Source organism: Euprymna scolopes, chromosome 16, assembly GCF_053919585.1.
Source record: "Euprymna scolopes isolate OS-2025 chromosome 16, ASM5391958v1, whole genome shotgun sequence".
Lineage (NCBI taxonomy): Eukaryota > Metazoa > Mollusca > Cephalopoda > Sepiida > Sepiolidae > Euprymna > Euprymna scolopes.
In genome coordinates this window covers 2,231,358-2,248,778 of record NC_136497.1, presented here as the reverse complement: position 1 = coordinate 2,248,778, position 17,421 = coordinate 2,231,358, and the positions used below count along the sequence as shown (strand labels likewise).

The 17,421-nt window shown below is 38.4% G+C and overlaps 1 protein-coding gene across 9 annotated transcripts in view; it reads left to right on the top strand.

Annotated features, from left to right (window-relative positions):
* Window positions 1–17,421, top strand: part of LOC145295825 (thrombospondin-1-like) — a 520,485-nt gene that overhangs the window by 208,774 nt on the left and 294,290 nt on the right. For all 9 annotated transcript variants that reach the window (XM_080141527.1, XM_080141529.1, XM_080141528.1 and 6 more), the window contains one exon: window positions 8,178–8,223. The gene's annotated coding sequence lies outside the window, so the exon portion shown is untranslated. The remainder of the gene's footprint in view (window positions 1–8,177; window positions 8,224–17,421) is intronic.

Here is a 17,421-nt window from a genome sequence, read left to right as displayed (position 1 = left end):
GGCACAGATAGAATGTGGGGAGGGGAAATGCTGGTAGTTGTTGTAGCTAAAAGAGTGCTTTTGTGAAAGGTTGGGGGCATATATTAGAGATCAGACGATTTCACTAAACTTAAGTCTGCTTTACCTTTTCTCAGTTTGAGTGATAGATGTCTCCAATTCTAACATATATAAGTGTGTATCATTTCACGCAGCGACAATAAATGGCTCCTGTTAGTATCTCTCTCTCTCTCTCTCTATATATATATATATATATATATATATATATATATATATATAAAGAGAGAGAGATAGAGAGAAAGACACAGACAAACAGACAGACAGCAGACAGAAATACTACCAGGTCTCGTTTCTCGGCGTTGCACGAGAAGATACAAAATCGATTCACTTCTCTCTCTCTCTCTCTCTCTCTCTCTCTCTCTCTATATATATATATATATATATATATATATATATATATATATATATATATATATATAGCAACCTAGCAGCCATATAGCGTAACTAGCAAAGATACCCGTGCTTCGCACGGAGCTTTGTTGCGCACTCGGGTACCAAAATCTGTGGGCACCTTTCCAGTAAGTTGATGTTGTAAGAGCAACGATTGCATAAGGTGATTAACATTTTAACTACCTCTTGTAGTGACTGAAATTCAATCAGGAACTTCACAAAACATTTTCATCAAAAAGGAAGGTTACTTGATGTTACATAGTAAATTTTTCATTGAAGTCATTTTCAACTCTTGCTTAAATTTTATCTTGCACATTCAATACTAAAAACTTACCACAATCAGATCATGTCAGTTTTTCCTCATATCCATTTCTCGAACTTTTCACTAAAGAGCCTCAGGGTAAACTACATTTCTGCTGCTTTGATTTGGAGCCAGAATGTAGAGTTTTTCTGAACTTCCTGTCCGGCTGATGGAGACGTAGAACATACCGTGACTGAAGCAGTCTGATGTCAAGTCTACGCCAATGGTGTTAAATGTCTGACCTTGACTTTTGTTTATGCTCATTGCAAAACACACCTTCACAGGAAATTGGAGTCTCCGGAATTTAAATGGAAGTACTGAGTCCGATGGAACTAAGGGGATCCTTGGCAGTAGAACGGTTTCGCCTTTGTAGGGACCACAGGAAATGGTGGCCTCAAGTACATTGGTGTGCAATCTGGTGATAACACATCTGGTTCCGTTTGTTATTTTTGGCGGTTCCAAGGATCGAAGAATCATGATTGGCGATCCAATTTTGAGATTTAAAATGTGTGGAGGCATTCCAGATATCTCCAAAGAGTTTAAAAACTCCACAGGGTAGTGAACAGCTTCATATTCATTAGTAGCTGAATCAACTGACTTGTATTGCTTTGTGTCTCCTGGAAATTCATCCATTATTGAATTGTTCAAATGATTCACATTGCTGTTTCATGGCGAAATAATAGCCCTCTCAGCAAGCCAATCCGGTGATTTTCCATTGTTTTGCAGGTCTGGGTACACTTTGTCTTTCAGTTGCTTCTGATTACCGACACATTTACCAAGCGCAGTTAGAATCTTAATTGTGTCAGGTGAAGAAGTGATAGGAAACTGACCATTACCGATTTGGAGAAGCAATTTTGAGAAGTCTGCTGCAGCTGTGTTATCAGAGATATAGGCTCTCATATTAGTAGTCAGACTCTTCACTATAACGTGCCTCCAGAGATAGGATTGTTTCAAACTTGCATTGACAATGTTAGCCCTTGTGCCATTTTTAACCACTGGGAGGATTTGACGGAAATCACCGCAAAATAAGGTTGGAATGCCACCCATGGGATTCTTGTTTCCTGTGATGTCTTGCAGTGTTCGGTCAATTGCTTCATAAGCACTCTTGTGCGTCATTGGGGCTTCGTCTACAATGATTGCAGAGGTGTCTCTAATTACATTTGCCAAGGCTGAGTTACCAGTAATTTTGCAAACTGGCTGATCCATTCGATGAGTATCCAAGGGTACTTTAAAAGTGCTGTGAAGAGTGCGGCCACCTTGTAGTAGAGTAGCAGCAATGCCACTGAATGCTGTTGCAAGCACAATCTTTCTCATGGATCTAATCTTTGCAAGGATCAAATTGATTACAAAAGTCTTGCCCGTACCACCTGGAGCAACAAGAAACATCATGTTTTTGTTCATTTCACCTTGTGCTTCCAACATTGCCATGAATGAATTGTAAACTTCTCTTTGAGAATCGGTCAGTTTTTCTTGCATATTTTCTGCTTGTAGGGAAGTTCTTCAAGATTATAAGTAACTTCACGTTGATACTCTCTCGCGAGTCTTTCATCTCTCCCTTGCATTGGTGCAGGTAATCCATAGCTTGCCAATGGTTGACCGCACATAAGGAGAACCTTTTCTTCAATTAGACAAAGAGTTTTATTGTAGATGTCCTCATTAAAATCTGCTTCTGGATTGTTAACTTCTTGCCTGTATCTGTGAAGAACGTCTTCAGATATTACATCACGAAAAGCCATCCAGATCTCAAGAGGATTTCTTGGCTCACAGGCTGTTAAAATTATCACAAATAGGCTTCGCAAATTTGAAGGTGATTGAGTGGCACTTGCCTCTCCTACTGCTTGATGCAAGTGATGGTCATTTTCTAGAAGGCCTCGAGCAAGGCACACTGCTCTGTATGTTTCAAACACCTGACCATTGTATGCTCGCAAATTTTGAAATGAAGTTGGACCAGCAACCTCATTGAGCAACAGGCGTAAGAAATAACACTCCCCTGCTTTTGGACTAATCGTGTAGATTCTCCCAATGCATGGTGCCTTCCATACATCATCATTTTCAGTACCTTCAACTTGTACCCCACGCATTCTTCTCATCCATTTCTTTGTCGATTTGTTCCAAGTGTAAAACTCAGGGACTTCTACGTATTTGAGACCCCTTGTAAAGTCATCCTCATGGCAGAGTTGAAAAAATGCTGTCAAAGTTGTGGCAGGCGGTGGACCTTGGGCTCGTTCCAGAGCAGTATCAGCTGAGAACATGACACGCTGCCCATTTTCAAGATGAACAGAAAGTTGTACAATTGGGGGGAAATGTTCATGGATGGGATGTTCCAATATCCTCCAGGCTGCCTCTGAACTGCGGACATACCTTGCATTCTGGAACTGCTGGATCTCATCCACAATGTGACTTTGTACTTGGCCTTGTTGGTTAGCTGCTCCATCAGTTCGTTGTAGTTCAAACACTGCTTGATCACATCCTTTATTCACGTATTTGAGGACATATTTGATGCTTTGGATCGAGCTGCAAATTTCTACGTTAATGTGAGCGTTGAACTGCTGAAGGAGGACCTTGTTGTACGGAACAATCCACTGGTTTGTTATTTCTTGATTAACATACCGACCATTTCTCTTCATCCTTATTGTACCAGTCTGGCCTCCATCTTCTGGTTTTCTTCGCCTGTACTTGGGGTAAGAGTCTTGGCCTTGCTTGGTACACTGAAGAAATTCTTTTGGGTATTTTTTGGAACATTTGTTGTGAATCATACATGGACAATTTGGATTAAATGGTCCACAAGGTCCATGCACCATATGTGCCATCACTTTAGCATGAAGATCAGGATCTTCCTCTTTGTCAGGGATCTCTGCAGATATGCAGAGATCCATTTTTTCTGGTAGAAGTTTGTCCTCTGGGGCCTGCCAGGTGAGGATGTGTGCATGCGGCAGTCCTCTTTTTTGATATTCAATACTGTACAGGAAAGCCCTCAACCTGCCAAATCCTCCCTTTTTAATAAATTCAAGTAACTTTTTTAGCTTCTGCCTGAAAACCCTGGCAACAATATCTGGACGATCCTGAGGGTCTTGCCCTTGAAGACAATTTTCTGTAATTTCTGTCCACTTTGGATTTGTTGTGAACATGATGAAGAGGTCGGCTCGGCCCATTCGCCGAACATATGCCATGGCATCACTTTGACGCTCAAACATGTATCGAGGGCCTCCTGTATAAGTTGCCGGAAGTACAACTCGTTGACCAAACTGTTCTGGATTCCCATCCTCCCTAAGAATTGAATCTCTCAAGTTGCTATAATTGTCAGCTCTCAGGGTCTGTTGCTCACGCCTCAGGAACTGTAAACGTTCTGTTTCAATCTTGCAGTACACATCCACCAGCCATTGTTGAAATAGCCTTCGGTACCAGAGAAAATAGTTTCCAGGCCGAGTCATTAAATGGTACGAATAAAATTGCTGTTGGGTAACTTTTCGCCCATTGGATGCCTTCATGTAGATGTTGTAAGATGGAGAACCATAGGGGTACATTAACGGGTACATTAAAGTATCGTAGAGGGGATGTAGTTCGGAGATCCATTTTAATGTATCATTTCTAAAACGCAAGACAATATCCCGGTTAGCTGTTGGTTCATTATCCATTAATATTCCAATCTCATACGTTGTTGTTGGAGCATTGAATCGCCGTGGATGCTCTTCTTGCGGCCTTCGGTCTTCCCTTATGACAACTTTATGTTCTATCAAGTGTTCTTCTTCAATCCTCTCCTTTGTTGTTTTCAGCTGACAAATAAAGCTGCTGTTCTCATGTAAAAATTCAGTCAGACTTTGGAGAATGTCTCTATTGAGTCTACTGTCACGTCCCCGATTATGTAGTTCCTCTTCCAGACTATCCAAGAAGTAGACTTGAATAAACTTTGCTGTTTCATCTTCAGGTGGTAAAAGACTCCCAATCTGGTGGCAAACCTGACCTCGAATTCTAAAAGAAGGATTCCACCCATGTACTGCCGCAATTTTGTGACCAAATGATGTCATTGCAAAACAATTGTTATAACTGCGTAGATTTTGCAGAAAATCTTTAGAGATGGGACCATTGCCGGAGAGCAAATCTTGAAGCAACTGAGGCAGTGGTGGAAAGCTATCAAGCACAACTTTGCCAGAAGAACAACAACAACCAGGGGTTTCTCCTTTAAATTTTACAGCTGAGCAATGTTGACATACTTTGTCCATTTTTCCTATATCAGCTGTAGTGAGAGTCATTTTTGTTGTAGAGCAATCCTTTTCTATTGCAGTGTTCTATTTCATGGTGTCTCAAAGCAGTCATTCGTTGTCTAGCTGCCTCGTTTTCTGTCAATTGCTGGGGCAAAGTCATACTCTCTCTCCATGCAGCCTCTCGTTGTTGCCCTTGGTATAGGCGAAAGCTTCGTTGGGTTTCCGATTCATTCTGATGTCGTTGAGCCACTCTCAACTGACCTTGTGTACGTCTACTTACCTCATATAATTCATTCGATCGTAATATTGCTTCTCTTTCCAGTGCATATCTTTGCCTTTCTTGAATTTCATCTTGTGATGAATTTAACCGCCTTACAGCATGTCTAGTTCTGTCAGCTATCACGTTGGGTTTCTCTTTCCAAATCTGACAGTCTTGCTCTCCTTTCTCTTTGACGTATCCTGTTAAGTTCTAGACGTCTTTCTCTATCTGAATTGTTTTCATTGGAGCGAATTGCAGCAACTCTTAGTCTATTAGCTTCCAATCTTTCCATTCTTTCTTCCTCACTTTCGTTTCTACTTCGTTTGGGTGGCATAATTTCGGTTTTAAACGGAATTGTTTAACGATATTAATGATTGTAAATTAATTAAGCGTAAAGGAAATGTATACTAACTGAAATGGACGAACTATAAATAATATTTCTGAATAGTACAATTATAAACAATTATATTGTACCTATTTACTATGCCTCCCCACGGGACAGAGTTAGACACCAGGGTCGTTTTTTTAACGTGGAGAAAAGGTACAAAAATAAAAATTGTCTCAGTCGTGAAGGATTTCTCCTCCACCGAAAGAGAACAAGAAAATGAAGTGCAGCATCTGAAGAACAGATACTACACTTTGATCTTGACCAAAAGGAATGAATAAAAGCGACCTACGTGTGACTCATTACTTCCGGGTGTAAACGTCACAGTCTAAAAGTAATAATTAAAAAAAAAGTAAATGTAAAATAAATGTAATACCAACTTAGGTTAACTAAGTAAACAGTACAATTAAAACAGTTCTATTAAAACAAATAATTACTAAGATCTAGGTAATTGTTAGTCTCATTGTTATGGTTTTAAAGAAAAAAATGTGTAAAAAAAAGTTCTGCTTTTGTGAGTACGTGTATTTCTTTTAAATTACATAACCTTTTTATTTTATTATTTATATCTCTTTTAAATTTATATATTTTGTTAGTAAACTGGAAGAAATTCAGTTGAATAAAACCTTGTTCGTGTTCTTTACGTTCACCCCATATTTTTATAAAAGGTTCATCCGGTTTAAAGAAAGCACTAAGTTTAAATAAGACTGGAAATAACTAATTCAATATATAAATAGAAAAATGAAATAAATATAAGCTTTAAGTCTTAAGATAGTAATAATCAAAATGTAATAAATTATTTGTAGTTCAAATCTATGATAAACACGCTTTCGAAATAGGCTCGACCAGAAAGATTAAATTGGAACGAAATTATAATCTCCGTGCCATTTTCAAAACAACCCCACAAAAGTAACGATATCCTGCAGTTGGTTAAATGACAATGGTTGTAAGAAAAATGTAAAAGAAAATGCGCTCATCTGTTTATTTTGACCTGTTTTATTTAATTAAAAAAAATTGGCTATAACTGGAAGAGAGCGTTATGTTTTGGGGGTTGTTTAAAAAATAGAATGGAAATAAAGTTAGTTCCGTTTTAATTGTGTTTAATTGCGGCAAGCGCTAACAAAATCGAAAAATCACTGTTTACATTCGAAATGTTAACTTTTATAGGTTTACAGGTTTGCTGACAAGGCTGGGGGTGTTTAATACAATTATTTTACTAAATTGATTTTTTTCATTTAAAAATAAAATTATTTATTTTTTAATAAAGTTTTATTTTAAAATATTTGTTTTTGTTTATTTATATAAAATTACGATAGTTGAATTGTATTCTTTCAATTATATTGGCAAGTAAAATATAAAAGATTAAAACGGAACGAAATTGAAATTTCCATTACATTTTCAATACAATCCCAAAACATAAAGCTTTGCTCGCCAATGAATTGTTTTGATAATATACGTAAAGTGAAATAAATCGAATATAAAATTAAATGAAAATATATTAAATAATTAAATGTTAAATAGATTTTGTAAATAGTACAGTTGAAATGATTAGAATATTTCCAATATGTAATAAGGTCGAGGTAATTAGTTAAAGAGATTTAATATAATGTGATATGCAAATGAGCATAAGTCATTCGATATGGGGGTGGTTTGTAGACTAGTATATAAAGAAATTAGGCAAAGATTCTTATGTCTCCTATAACAGAAACATCCTAAAATGGGTTCTAGTGTTTCTCTACCAGGAGAGATCTACCCTCTTACCTCCTTTATATTTCGTTGATGATGGAGAGCTGTACACATAGACAGAAACACACGAACCCTATTACTTTATAAAAATATAGATGGTCATAAGCCTTGATAGCCGTTTGGGCGGTCGGGTTTCGATCCTGGCTTGAAGTAGTTGCCTATCTAGCCGCACTGATGAGCTGTGATACAGCGCAGTAGTACTGTGTGTGAATGACTATGTCTGTGTGTGTGTGTCAAATTAGATTGGACCTGCATTCTTGAAAATTGTTTGGGAAGAAGAAAAGTATACTCCAATATTTCAACTAATGATGCTGAATGATCAGAAAAAAAATAGATTTAGATAAATTTAAAAAAACATCAACAGAACCTGTCGAGTGTTTGTATTTTTATGAATAAATGTTTGAATGAAAAATCACTACTCAATCTCTATCACTCTCTTTTCTTCTTCTTCTTTTTCTTCCTCCTCCTCCTCCTTCTCCCCTCTATTTCTCTCTCTCTCTCTATATATATATATATATATATATGTGTGTGTGTGCGAGTGTGTGTGCGCGTGTGTGTGTGTGTGTGTGTGTGCGTGTTGTTGTTTTTTTATTGTAAATTAATCTAAATATCTCTTTTTCTAATCATGCGGTATTTTTCACCGTGTATTATTAGTTGAAATGTTGGAGAACACATTCTTCTTCCCAGACAATTTTCAAGCATGCAGGTCCAATTTAATTTGAGACACTAATAATTATATTTAGAGAACATTTTTAAAAATTTGTGTGCGAATTCGAATGAAAAAGTAAATAAAAATAATTGCCAGCAAAAAAATAATTTGTTCAATTTTTTTTTTTACAGGTTGAATAACCACGAAGATACAAAGTGTTGATTACCAGGAGAAAACGTAAGTTTTTGTTCAACTATGAAAATCAATTTTGTCAGCACTTTCTTTCCTTTATTTTTTCTATATTTGAGTAAAATTAATGACAATCCAAATATTGGCCAGTATTGGCCAGATTGATAGTTACATTACATATTTGAAATCCATGTTTTTTATAGAAATCGCTCCAGACAATGCATTCATGTAAGAAGCTAAAAACTACTACTTTAAGGCTAAAGATTTGCTAAAAAGCAAGTGTTAGACGGAAAATATTCTGACCTGGAAAACAGCAATTCTTTCTCCATTGTCAGAAACATCGCTCATGGAAAGTGAGGACTAAATGACAAAATAAGGGAAGCAAAAGTTACGAGGCTGTGGGAAGTGAACCCAAGATCTACTTTCTTCTCTCTTTAAAATAGATTTTGAGGAAGAAATACGACCAATATCAAAAAATTGGCTAAACACATTAATTTCTTTATCCTCAACTGGGCACTTTTCTACAAGGAAGGGGTCGCTTTTTTCGCCGATATTTTCGAAAGTCATTCCCCTCTTTTTAATTGACTAGCCTTAATTTAAACCTTCGCCATTTCCGGTTTTGCAATGAACGCAACAGCAAAGACGCCACGGTTGTTTTTTTTGTTCTTTTCTTCCTTCGCGCTACAGGTTCGAGGCTGCCTGCCTACTACCACTTTTTTCTTCTTTTTTTTTTTTTTTTTTTGCTCAACACACATCTCAAAATATCCGGACAACGCCGGGCACTCAGGCTAGTCTTGAAATAAATCAAAGTAACTTTATTATTTTTAATAGCTGCTATTTTATCATAACCACATCTAGCTCATCCAACGAAGGCGGCAATAGAAGGATCTTGCATTGTTTTTATGTCCATTTTACATTCCGTCGGCGTTACCATTGGTTTCCAAGCGACTATTACTTGACAATCCCTTCGCTCATCTTTAATGACATAATTCCTCATCCGTTTTCTGGTTTCCTGTTCCCAATTTCAACTGATTTAACCTCTGACACTGGCAGAGAGTGCATCCGAGAGCACTTATAAAAGTGCTACAAAACGGAATATAATTTAATACTGCTTGACAGGCCAACATTTCAATATACAAGCCTTGTGCACGTGTTGACATTGAATATCTCGAGAACTAACAAGGATATAAAAAAAAAAACTTGGTACATTCTGAAAGTTTTGCATGGAAATTTTCAAAGATGTTCTATGTGAGCATAATTAGTCCCATGATTCACCTGAAGCCGATAGTCTTATTCTTGCCAAACACGTCCCAGCATTGCGTTGTTAATGGTTGCAACAGCTTCTGTTATTCGGGCCTTCAGTTCATTCACATCTCTTGAAATGGCAGGCACAAAGACCAGTCCTTTCACAAATTCCCACAAAAAGTCGCAAGGCGTGAGACCTCGAGATCTGGGAGGCAAGTTGAATAAGTGTCCATGATTCAGTTTTTGCAAATTCAAGCACACAAAACGCCTTTTCAGGCCAATATTGGGTCCGAAAAGAAATGAAAAAAAAATCAATAACTTTAAAATGGCATCTTACTGTTGTGTAACGGGGTACTATATCACCATACAGTGATGTGTACTTGTGAAGAAAGGTTAATCCTGATGTGTGTATTCATGTCACTAAATGTCTATGGTGCTTCTTCACTATCTGAACCCTATGTTATGTTGCTGCTGTCTATTTATGTTCCAATGATATGATCGTCTAAATGTTCATACGCAGGTGTGTGTGTGTGCGTGCGTGTGTGTGTGTGTGTGTTTGTGCGTGTGTATGTGTGTGTGTGTGTGTGTGATACATATACTTTCATGCGTCGTTGATCCTGGTCCACTTGGAATTCATCTTGTTCTTAGAAGGGAAACTGGAACCTGTTTGGACGAATATGCGTTCACTTCCAAGAACGCTGATTGTATTTCATATAGTTTTAATTCATTTTCCAGGTGTCGATTGCAGAAGAATGGAAAGTGAATATATTTGCTTGAGTGGTTAATTCTAGGTCTCCATTCTAAGACGTAAGCTCCTTCCCCGATTAAGGGTGGGAGGACGACCTGTTAAACCGTCCGCCTTGCTCAACGTCCAAATTCCAACTTAAATTATTCTTCTCAGCTAACTAGAACCACGTAATATACACGTATTTTCGTCAACTGATCAGATGTTTCCGGCAAACTTGTCTATGATATGATTTTATTATATTGTGGCAGTATTTATTAACATTCTTCGTATCCATCGCTTGATTATCTCTACAGTTAGATAGATCGAGATGGATAGATACAGAAATAGATAGATAACTAAATCGAGTGATAAATCCTTAATACACAGATAAATAGATAGATCGATAGACAGATAAATAACTAACAAATACTTATCTGTGTTCAACTACTTTTTTTTTTTTTTATTACATTTTCACCCCAAACAAGGCAAATTGCCACTTTGGTGTAGGGGGCTACTATCAGGGGCAACAACTACTGGGGTACTATGTAGGGATTTGGGCAGCAAGGTGTCGGTTCACGTTACACTTGAACTTCTGCACGTCAGTACTGTTGGGGAAGCAGGGACCTGGAATGGAATTCCAGAGTCTTGCGGTTCTGGGGAAGAAACTATTGGAGTAAAAAGATCTTTTATATCTAGGGACCTCTACAGTGTGTGGGTGGGATCTAGTAGCCTGTCGGGTTTGTCGAGGGTGCTCGCGTCGTGGGGGCACAAGTGATTGCAGTTCATCAGAGCATTCACCACTAAAATACTTGTAGAAAAGGCAGAGGGATGCAACATTTCGTCGATGGGACAGAGGCTGAAGCTTAGATGCCAGTTCAGGGCCTATCAGGTTTGCGACTCTCTTTTGAACCTTGTCAAGGAGCGAGAGACTAGTAGCAGATGCACCAGCCCAGATGTGGCAGCAATACTCCATACATGGGCGAATGGTGGCCTTATAGAGGTACAGGATACTTTCGGGTGTTAGTAGTTTTCTAGCACGGTAGAGAGAGCCTACCTTTCTTGCAGCGGCCCTGGCAATGCCTTCAATGTAATTGTTCCAACTCATGTTTCCTGTGAACGTTAGGCCAAGGAGTTTGAAAGATGGACTCTCAGATAAAGAGTCGTTGGCCATTGCTATTGGTGGTAGAGAGGGTTTCTTGTAATTATTGAATTAAACTAGTTTAGTCTTGGCAGCGTTGAACGCGGCCAACCACTTTTGTCCCCATTCCACTACAGATTGGAGGTCTTCCTCTAGTGTTTCTGCCATTTCTTTAGAAATGCGTTCATTCGTCTTCCTGTCGTGTCTGCCATAGAGTGTAGTGTCATCAGCATATATACCCATCTCAGAGGCAATGTTGTCGGGGAGGTCATTTATGAATATCAGGAACAATAGAGGTCCAAGGATAGAACCCTGGGGCACTCCCGCATTTATATCATATTGTTTAGATGTGCGACGGTCGAGGACTACCTGGATTTTTCTCTTATCTAAGAAGGATTTAATTATGTTAAGTATTCTACCAGTGATACCGTATGATCTGATTTTACTGAGGAGACCCTCATGCCATACCCTGTCAAAAGCCTTAGATATATCTAGAGCTACCGCTCTGCCTTCCCCCGCTTTGTCCAGTGATTGGTATATACGTTCAGAGATCACGGTGAGGATGTCTGCTGTGGAACGGGCTTGTCTAAATCCATATTGTTTGTCAGTCAGTAGTTTAGCATCTGTAAGATGATGGACTAGAGCATGGTTAATTATGGTCTCAAATATTTTGGCAAAAAGTGGGAGGAGGCTAATGGGGCGATAATTTGATGGGTCTGTCCTTTCGCCAGAATTCTTGAATACTGGTACAACAGAAGCAGTTTTCCAACAGCCCGGAAAGCAAGCTTCATTAAGACATTTGTTGTAGAGTTTGGAAAGAACTGGAGCTACTTCGGCTGAGCACTTTTTTAATAGCACAGCTGGGATAAGATCGGGTCCACATGCCTTTGAGGTGTCAAGGTTTTTTATGATAGCATGCACCTGAGCAGGGGTGGTTTTCAGATCGTCTAGTGTGGCGTCTGTCCGCATAGGAAAGTCAGGTAGGGGGTGGTTGGAAGGGTCCAGTGTGGAGTTTGAGGCAAACCGACTGGCAAGCATGTTAGCCTTGTCGGTTGCTGAGGAGACAACCTCGTGATTGTTGGTTAGTGGGGGAATTGTTGATTGCCCATTATTTACTACACTGTTGTAGATTTTCCAGAAGTCTCGAGTTCCTAGTTTTTGTGCTTCGATGCGCTTTTTAGTGGTTTCCGTAAATTCTCTCTTAGCTGTCGCTATTTCTTTCTTAACGTTATTTCTAGCTTCTATATACTTCAGTCTGTTTGAACTGGACTTATGTCGGTTAAACCTACGGTATGCATGCTGCTTTTGAGTAATGGCAGTTGCACAAGTCGACGTAAACCATTGGGGAGAGTGGGGCTTACTATAAAATTTCCGCATGGGAACATGCGCTTCGATTGCAGTTTTGAACCAGTCAGTGGTCTCGTTTGCACATTGTTCAGCAGGGAGAAAGAAAATATTTTTCCATGGAGCATCTCTAATTAGTTCCCTGATGGCTTCCCAGTCAGCCTTTTTATAATATCTCGTTGTTTTGAGCACTGGCTCTTCAGTTTTGGGTCTAGAGTTTAGGGCGATTTCAACCATTATCACTGCATGGTCAGCGTTCCCGAGTGGGCTGTGGGCCTTCGCTATGCAGTCATCGGGAACTGTGGTCAAAAACAGATCTAGAAGTGATGCGTGTTGTTCTTCCTGGTCAGGGAAACGGGTTGGAAACGTAACAATTTGTGATAGGGAGTGAGATATAGCGAAGCTATGGGTTGTGCTGCCCGCTGCATCTGTGTGAGTAGAGAATCCAAGCCAGTTTTTGTGGTGGACATTAAAGTCACCAAACACATGTATTTGTGCGCTAGTGTCGAGGGACAGTGCCGTGTCTATGCTGTCAGATACTTTGTTTATTATGGAGCAGTCCTGAGTCGAGGGAGATCGGTAGAGAAAATAATAGTAGCTAATACTGTGTTGCACGTTTAGTCTAAAGCACATAAAGGCTTGATCATCTGTTTCTAGGTTTGTTTCTCTAGTCAAGGGAAGGGTATTACGAATGTAAACTCCAAGTCCGTGCATATGTCTGTCAGAGTCCTTACGGCAGAGTGGGAGATATCCAGGCATGTTAAAGTGGTTAGAGGGAATGGAGGAGTGTAGGTTAGTCTCACTTAGTGCTAAGATATCCGGGGTATTTGTTAAGAGAAATGCTTCAACATCAGCTAAGTTAGTTCTAAGCCCACGGATATTTGTGAATGAGAGCCTCAAGGGAGGAGGCAAGTTGGATTTGTTTGTCCCTAATCCTGGTTTAAGCTTATTTTTAGATTGTACTGTCGTCATATTTATTTTTAAGAGTTTCGGTAAGGGGGAGCTAAACAAGAGGTTATGCGGAGCTTCAGATATGCATCACAAGTAGACCATCAGCTGACCTTTCTCCAATTAGGATTGTGGCCTCAGGAAAGCCCACCGGGGATGAGTGCAGGGTCCCTTTCCATGCGCGTCATGCCACTGCAAACAACCCGATATTATTCAACTGTTGATGGAGCAGCCGCTCTAAGCGCTACCAAAGAGTTAGGGTACCTGTACTACCAGTCGGGAACAGCAGCCAGGAACTGTCAATCCGGTACCCTCAACCCTTTAGAAGAAGGTCAACCCAATCTAACCGCTCAGGCATATCTTATACTCAAGCACTCCCAAATGTTCAGTTTTAGGGGTGGGGCGTGCTGGGAATGGGGACGAACGGCGTTCATTGCCCTAGCCAGGAAACAAGATCTACCGCTGGGTGTTTCTGTCGAATCACTGAGATAGTGTCTCTGCGCTTGACTAATAGGCAAAGAAGGAGTATGGAAGCCGGGCGATAGACAGAGCCTACCTACTCCTTAAGCAATTTAGGTTTGCAAACCGGTGAATTTGTTTGAGTCACCAGCTCTAGGAAGGTTGTCATCCAAGACTGAAGAGGCCTCTCTCCCCTTTGGTTTAGTTTCAGAGTTTTCCTTCTCCTAGACGGATGATCTGGGAAGACCTACTGGGTCCGTCAGCCCTGAGAGGGTTTTCTCCGCGCCTAGGTTCTAATCCAGGTATTTCTGCGACCCCGCGTTGTTAGTGTTACTGGGTTAGTTTGTGGGGGATTATATCTACTGATTAGTTACACTCCTCAAAGTGATTTAGGGACATGCTATTTACTTGTTAATGGATAAAGGGGGTGGGTGAAGTTCATGCAGTGTAAGCGTCTATGTTTGTAAGAGGGCTTGTTAGGGAGGAGATAATGTGATTTTAGTCGTACCCTTTTTTTATTTTATTAATGTTAGCTTAGGTCTAGTATAGTGTTACAGTATGAGTAGGTATTAAGAATTGAGCTACGAGTTGTGCCCGAGCTATTTTAGATGATAGGAGGGTTAAGATGTAAGTGCAATATAGCATGGATAAGACAGAAAGTATTGAGTCATGCGTAATTAGGTGAATAGATATATATGGGCAGGTTTCCAGTAGGTGCGAATAGAGTTGAAGTTGTAGGTATTTTTTAGTAAGAGTCGTGGGGCGTTTTGCATAACAAGGAGTGTCGTTTCAATAACGTAATTAATCGTTGCAAACCTCGAGACAGTTGTGTAGTGCATATCGCTTTGTTTCTGGGTACTTTGGCTGTTAAGTACCTGCCTTTGTGTGCATAGGCTGTTAAGTCCCTTACTGGATAGGAATGAGCTGTAATGCATGCCTTAGAGGTAGAAATGTATAGATGTTTAGTGATGGTTATTAAAACAGTTTGCATGTGAGGGATTAGGGGCTGGAAGTTAGCGATTCAACTACAGATGCGGAGCAATGTGGGAGTTTCGTGGCGGATAGGTTGGAAGGAGTAGATTGTTAGCGTTCAAGAGAAGAGGGGTTATTTATTTACAGATGGATTTCCATTAGGATTTTTGAGTTACAGGTAAGGTTTAGTCTGAAGAAGGGAGGAATTTTTTTTTTTTTTTTTTTTTTTATGCATGCAGGTAAGACAAACGCAATCGTCTTGGAGGTAAAATGTATAAGATTTCGTAGCTAGCTATTAGGTTTTTCCCTCCCAGTTATAGGGATTGTAGTCATTAAGGTCAGGCGCAGAGTGTTGCATCTATTCAGAAAATTAGCCCTAGTATCACAGCTGGAATTATGTATATTGCAGTTACAAATACTACATAACATTACTACCATTAATAGTAACGCAGATTTTAGGACTTGAAATGCGCATAAGACTTTTGAAATAATCTGTATTTCTCTTGTTTTAGTTGAGCTTCATCAACAATTTTGATTTGAGGATTTCAATTTATGTATGACAAAATAAGTATTAATTTATCTGCGTACATCCAATTATTATAATACTAATATAAATTGGTTATAAAGAGGATTGATCCATTGTAATCAGTAGAGGATTATAATGCTTGATGACTAATGGTTTTAACGAGATGAGTGGTCTCAACAATGACAAAAATGATGGTTCTGTCACACAGAAGTATATGAGCTATCTGACATTCAGATGTAAGGTTTCGCTGGGGAACAGTTACTATACAATGCGACACAATGTAATGTGTTAATGTCTGCACTGGAGCATGTGTAAAAAGTTGAATATCGAACGTAGCAGCAAGTTATGGATACATCAACCAGAAAGAACAGTTGGAAATAAGTCCTACACCAGCCATTATGCAATCCGTACAGTTGCGTATCTACAAAAAATGGTGCTACTTAGTCTAACATAGTGATATGTAACAAGACAGAGAAATAAGCAACCTACATAGAAGTCATGTACTCAGTGATGATGGGTTAAACACAGTTGAAAAAGAAATTTTTTATATACGAGATGAAAAGAAATTGGAATCTTAGGAAGATTTCCATCATTCTAGTAATTATAGAGCAACTGGATACATAAAAAAGAATTTCAAAAACTACCTGGCAAATATACCCGGTAAAACGAGTGCAAGAGAAATACAAAACAATTGCACTTAAAGGAACAGTTAGAATCTTGGGAAAATCCCTAAGTTAGAATGTTTGAGATAGTGGATGAATGTCTGCCATTCAGTAGGGTACCAATCTCCAGCTGGAAGATAATAATTATATTAATAATAATATAGAAAGAAGATACTAACATATATTGGTTCCACATTAACGCCATTACCAGGGAAAGATAGAAAGATAGAAAGAGAGAAAGAGAGGAAGATAAATGTAGGCAATATCATTTAATATACAAAGTTTGTTTTTATCTGTTTTTATGGCGTTGCAACTCTTTTTGGGTTGTTTAATATTAAAATATAAAACATAATATAAATTATTATGGTTTCTAAATTTTTTAGATGAGGGGTGATAATTTGGATTATTCGGACTATTGTTCTCACCTTGGACGCTATCATAACATTTTCACTGATGCAATAAATAAAGTGCTAAAGCAAAAATCATATTTTAGTGACAATCTTGTGGACGTTGAAGGCTCAATTCTCAGTGCAAGCGATACTAAGAATACAATTAAAGTTATTGAAGACTTCTTTCCAACCAAAGATGATGGAATGAGAGAAAGCTACACGTCCTGTGAATTAAATAAATGCTTCCATTAAAAATTCCGTACAGATTTCAGAATTCAACAGAAAAATTCTGAAATTCATAGATATACCTGAAGATTGTCGGGGTTTTTGGACGAAACGTTTTGAAAGATGAGAACAATGATTCAAGGAACCCATATTATAAACTGTGATTATAGGCACACATTATTGTAAACTAGTTATTGTATATGATTATAGGCACACATTATTGTAAACTAGTTATTTTATATGATTATAGGCACACATTATTATAAACTAGTTATTTTATATGATTATAGGCACACATTATTGTAAACTAGTTATTGTATATGATTATAGGCACACATTATTATAAACTAGTTATTTTATATGATTATAGGCACACATTATTGTAAACTAGTTATTGTATATGATTATAGGCACACATTATTATAAACTAGTTATTTTATATGATTATAGGCACACATTATTGTAAACTAGTTATCATATATGATTATAGGCACACATTATTGTAAACTAGTTATTGTATATGATTATAGGCACACATTATTGTAAACTAGTTATTTTATATGATTATAGGCACACATTATTATAAACTAGTTATTTTATATGTTTATAGG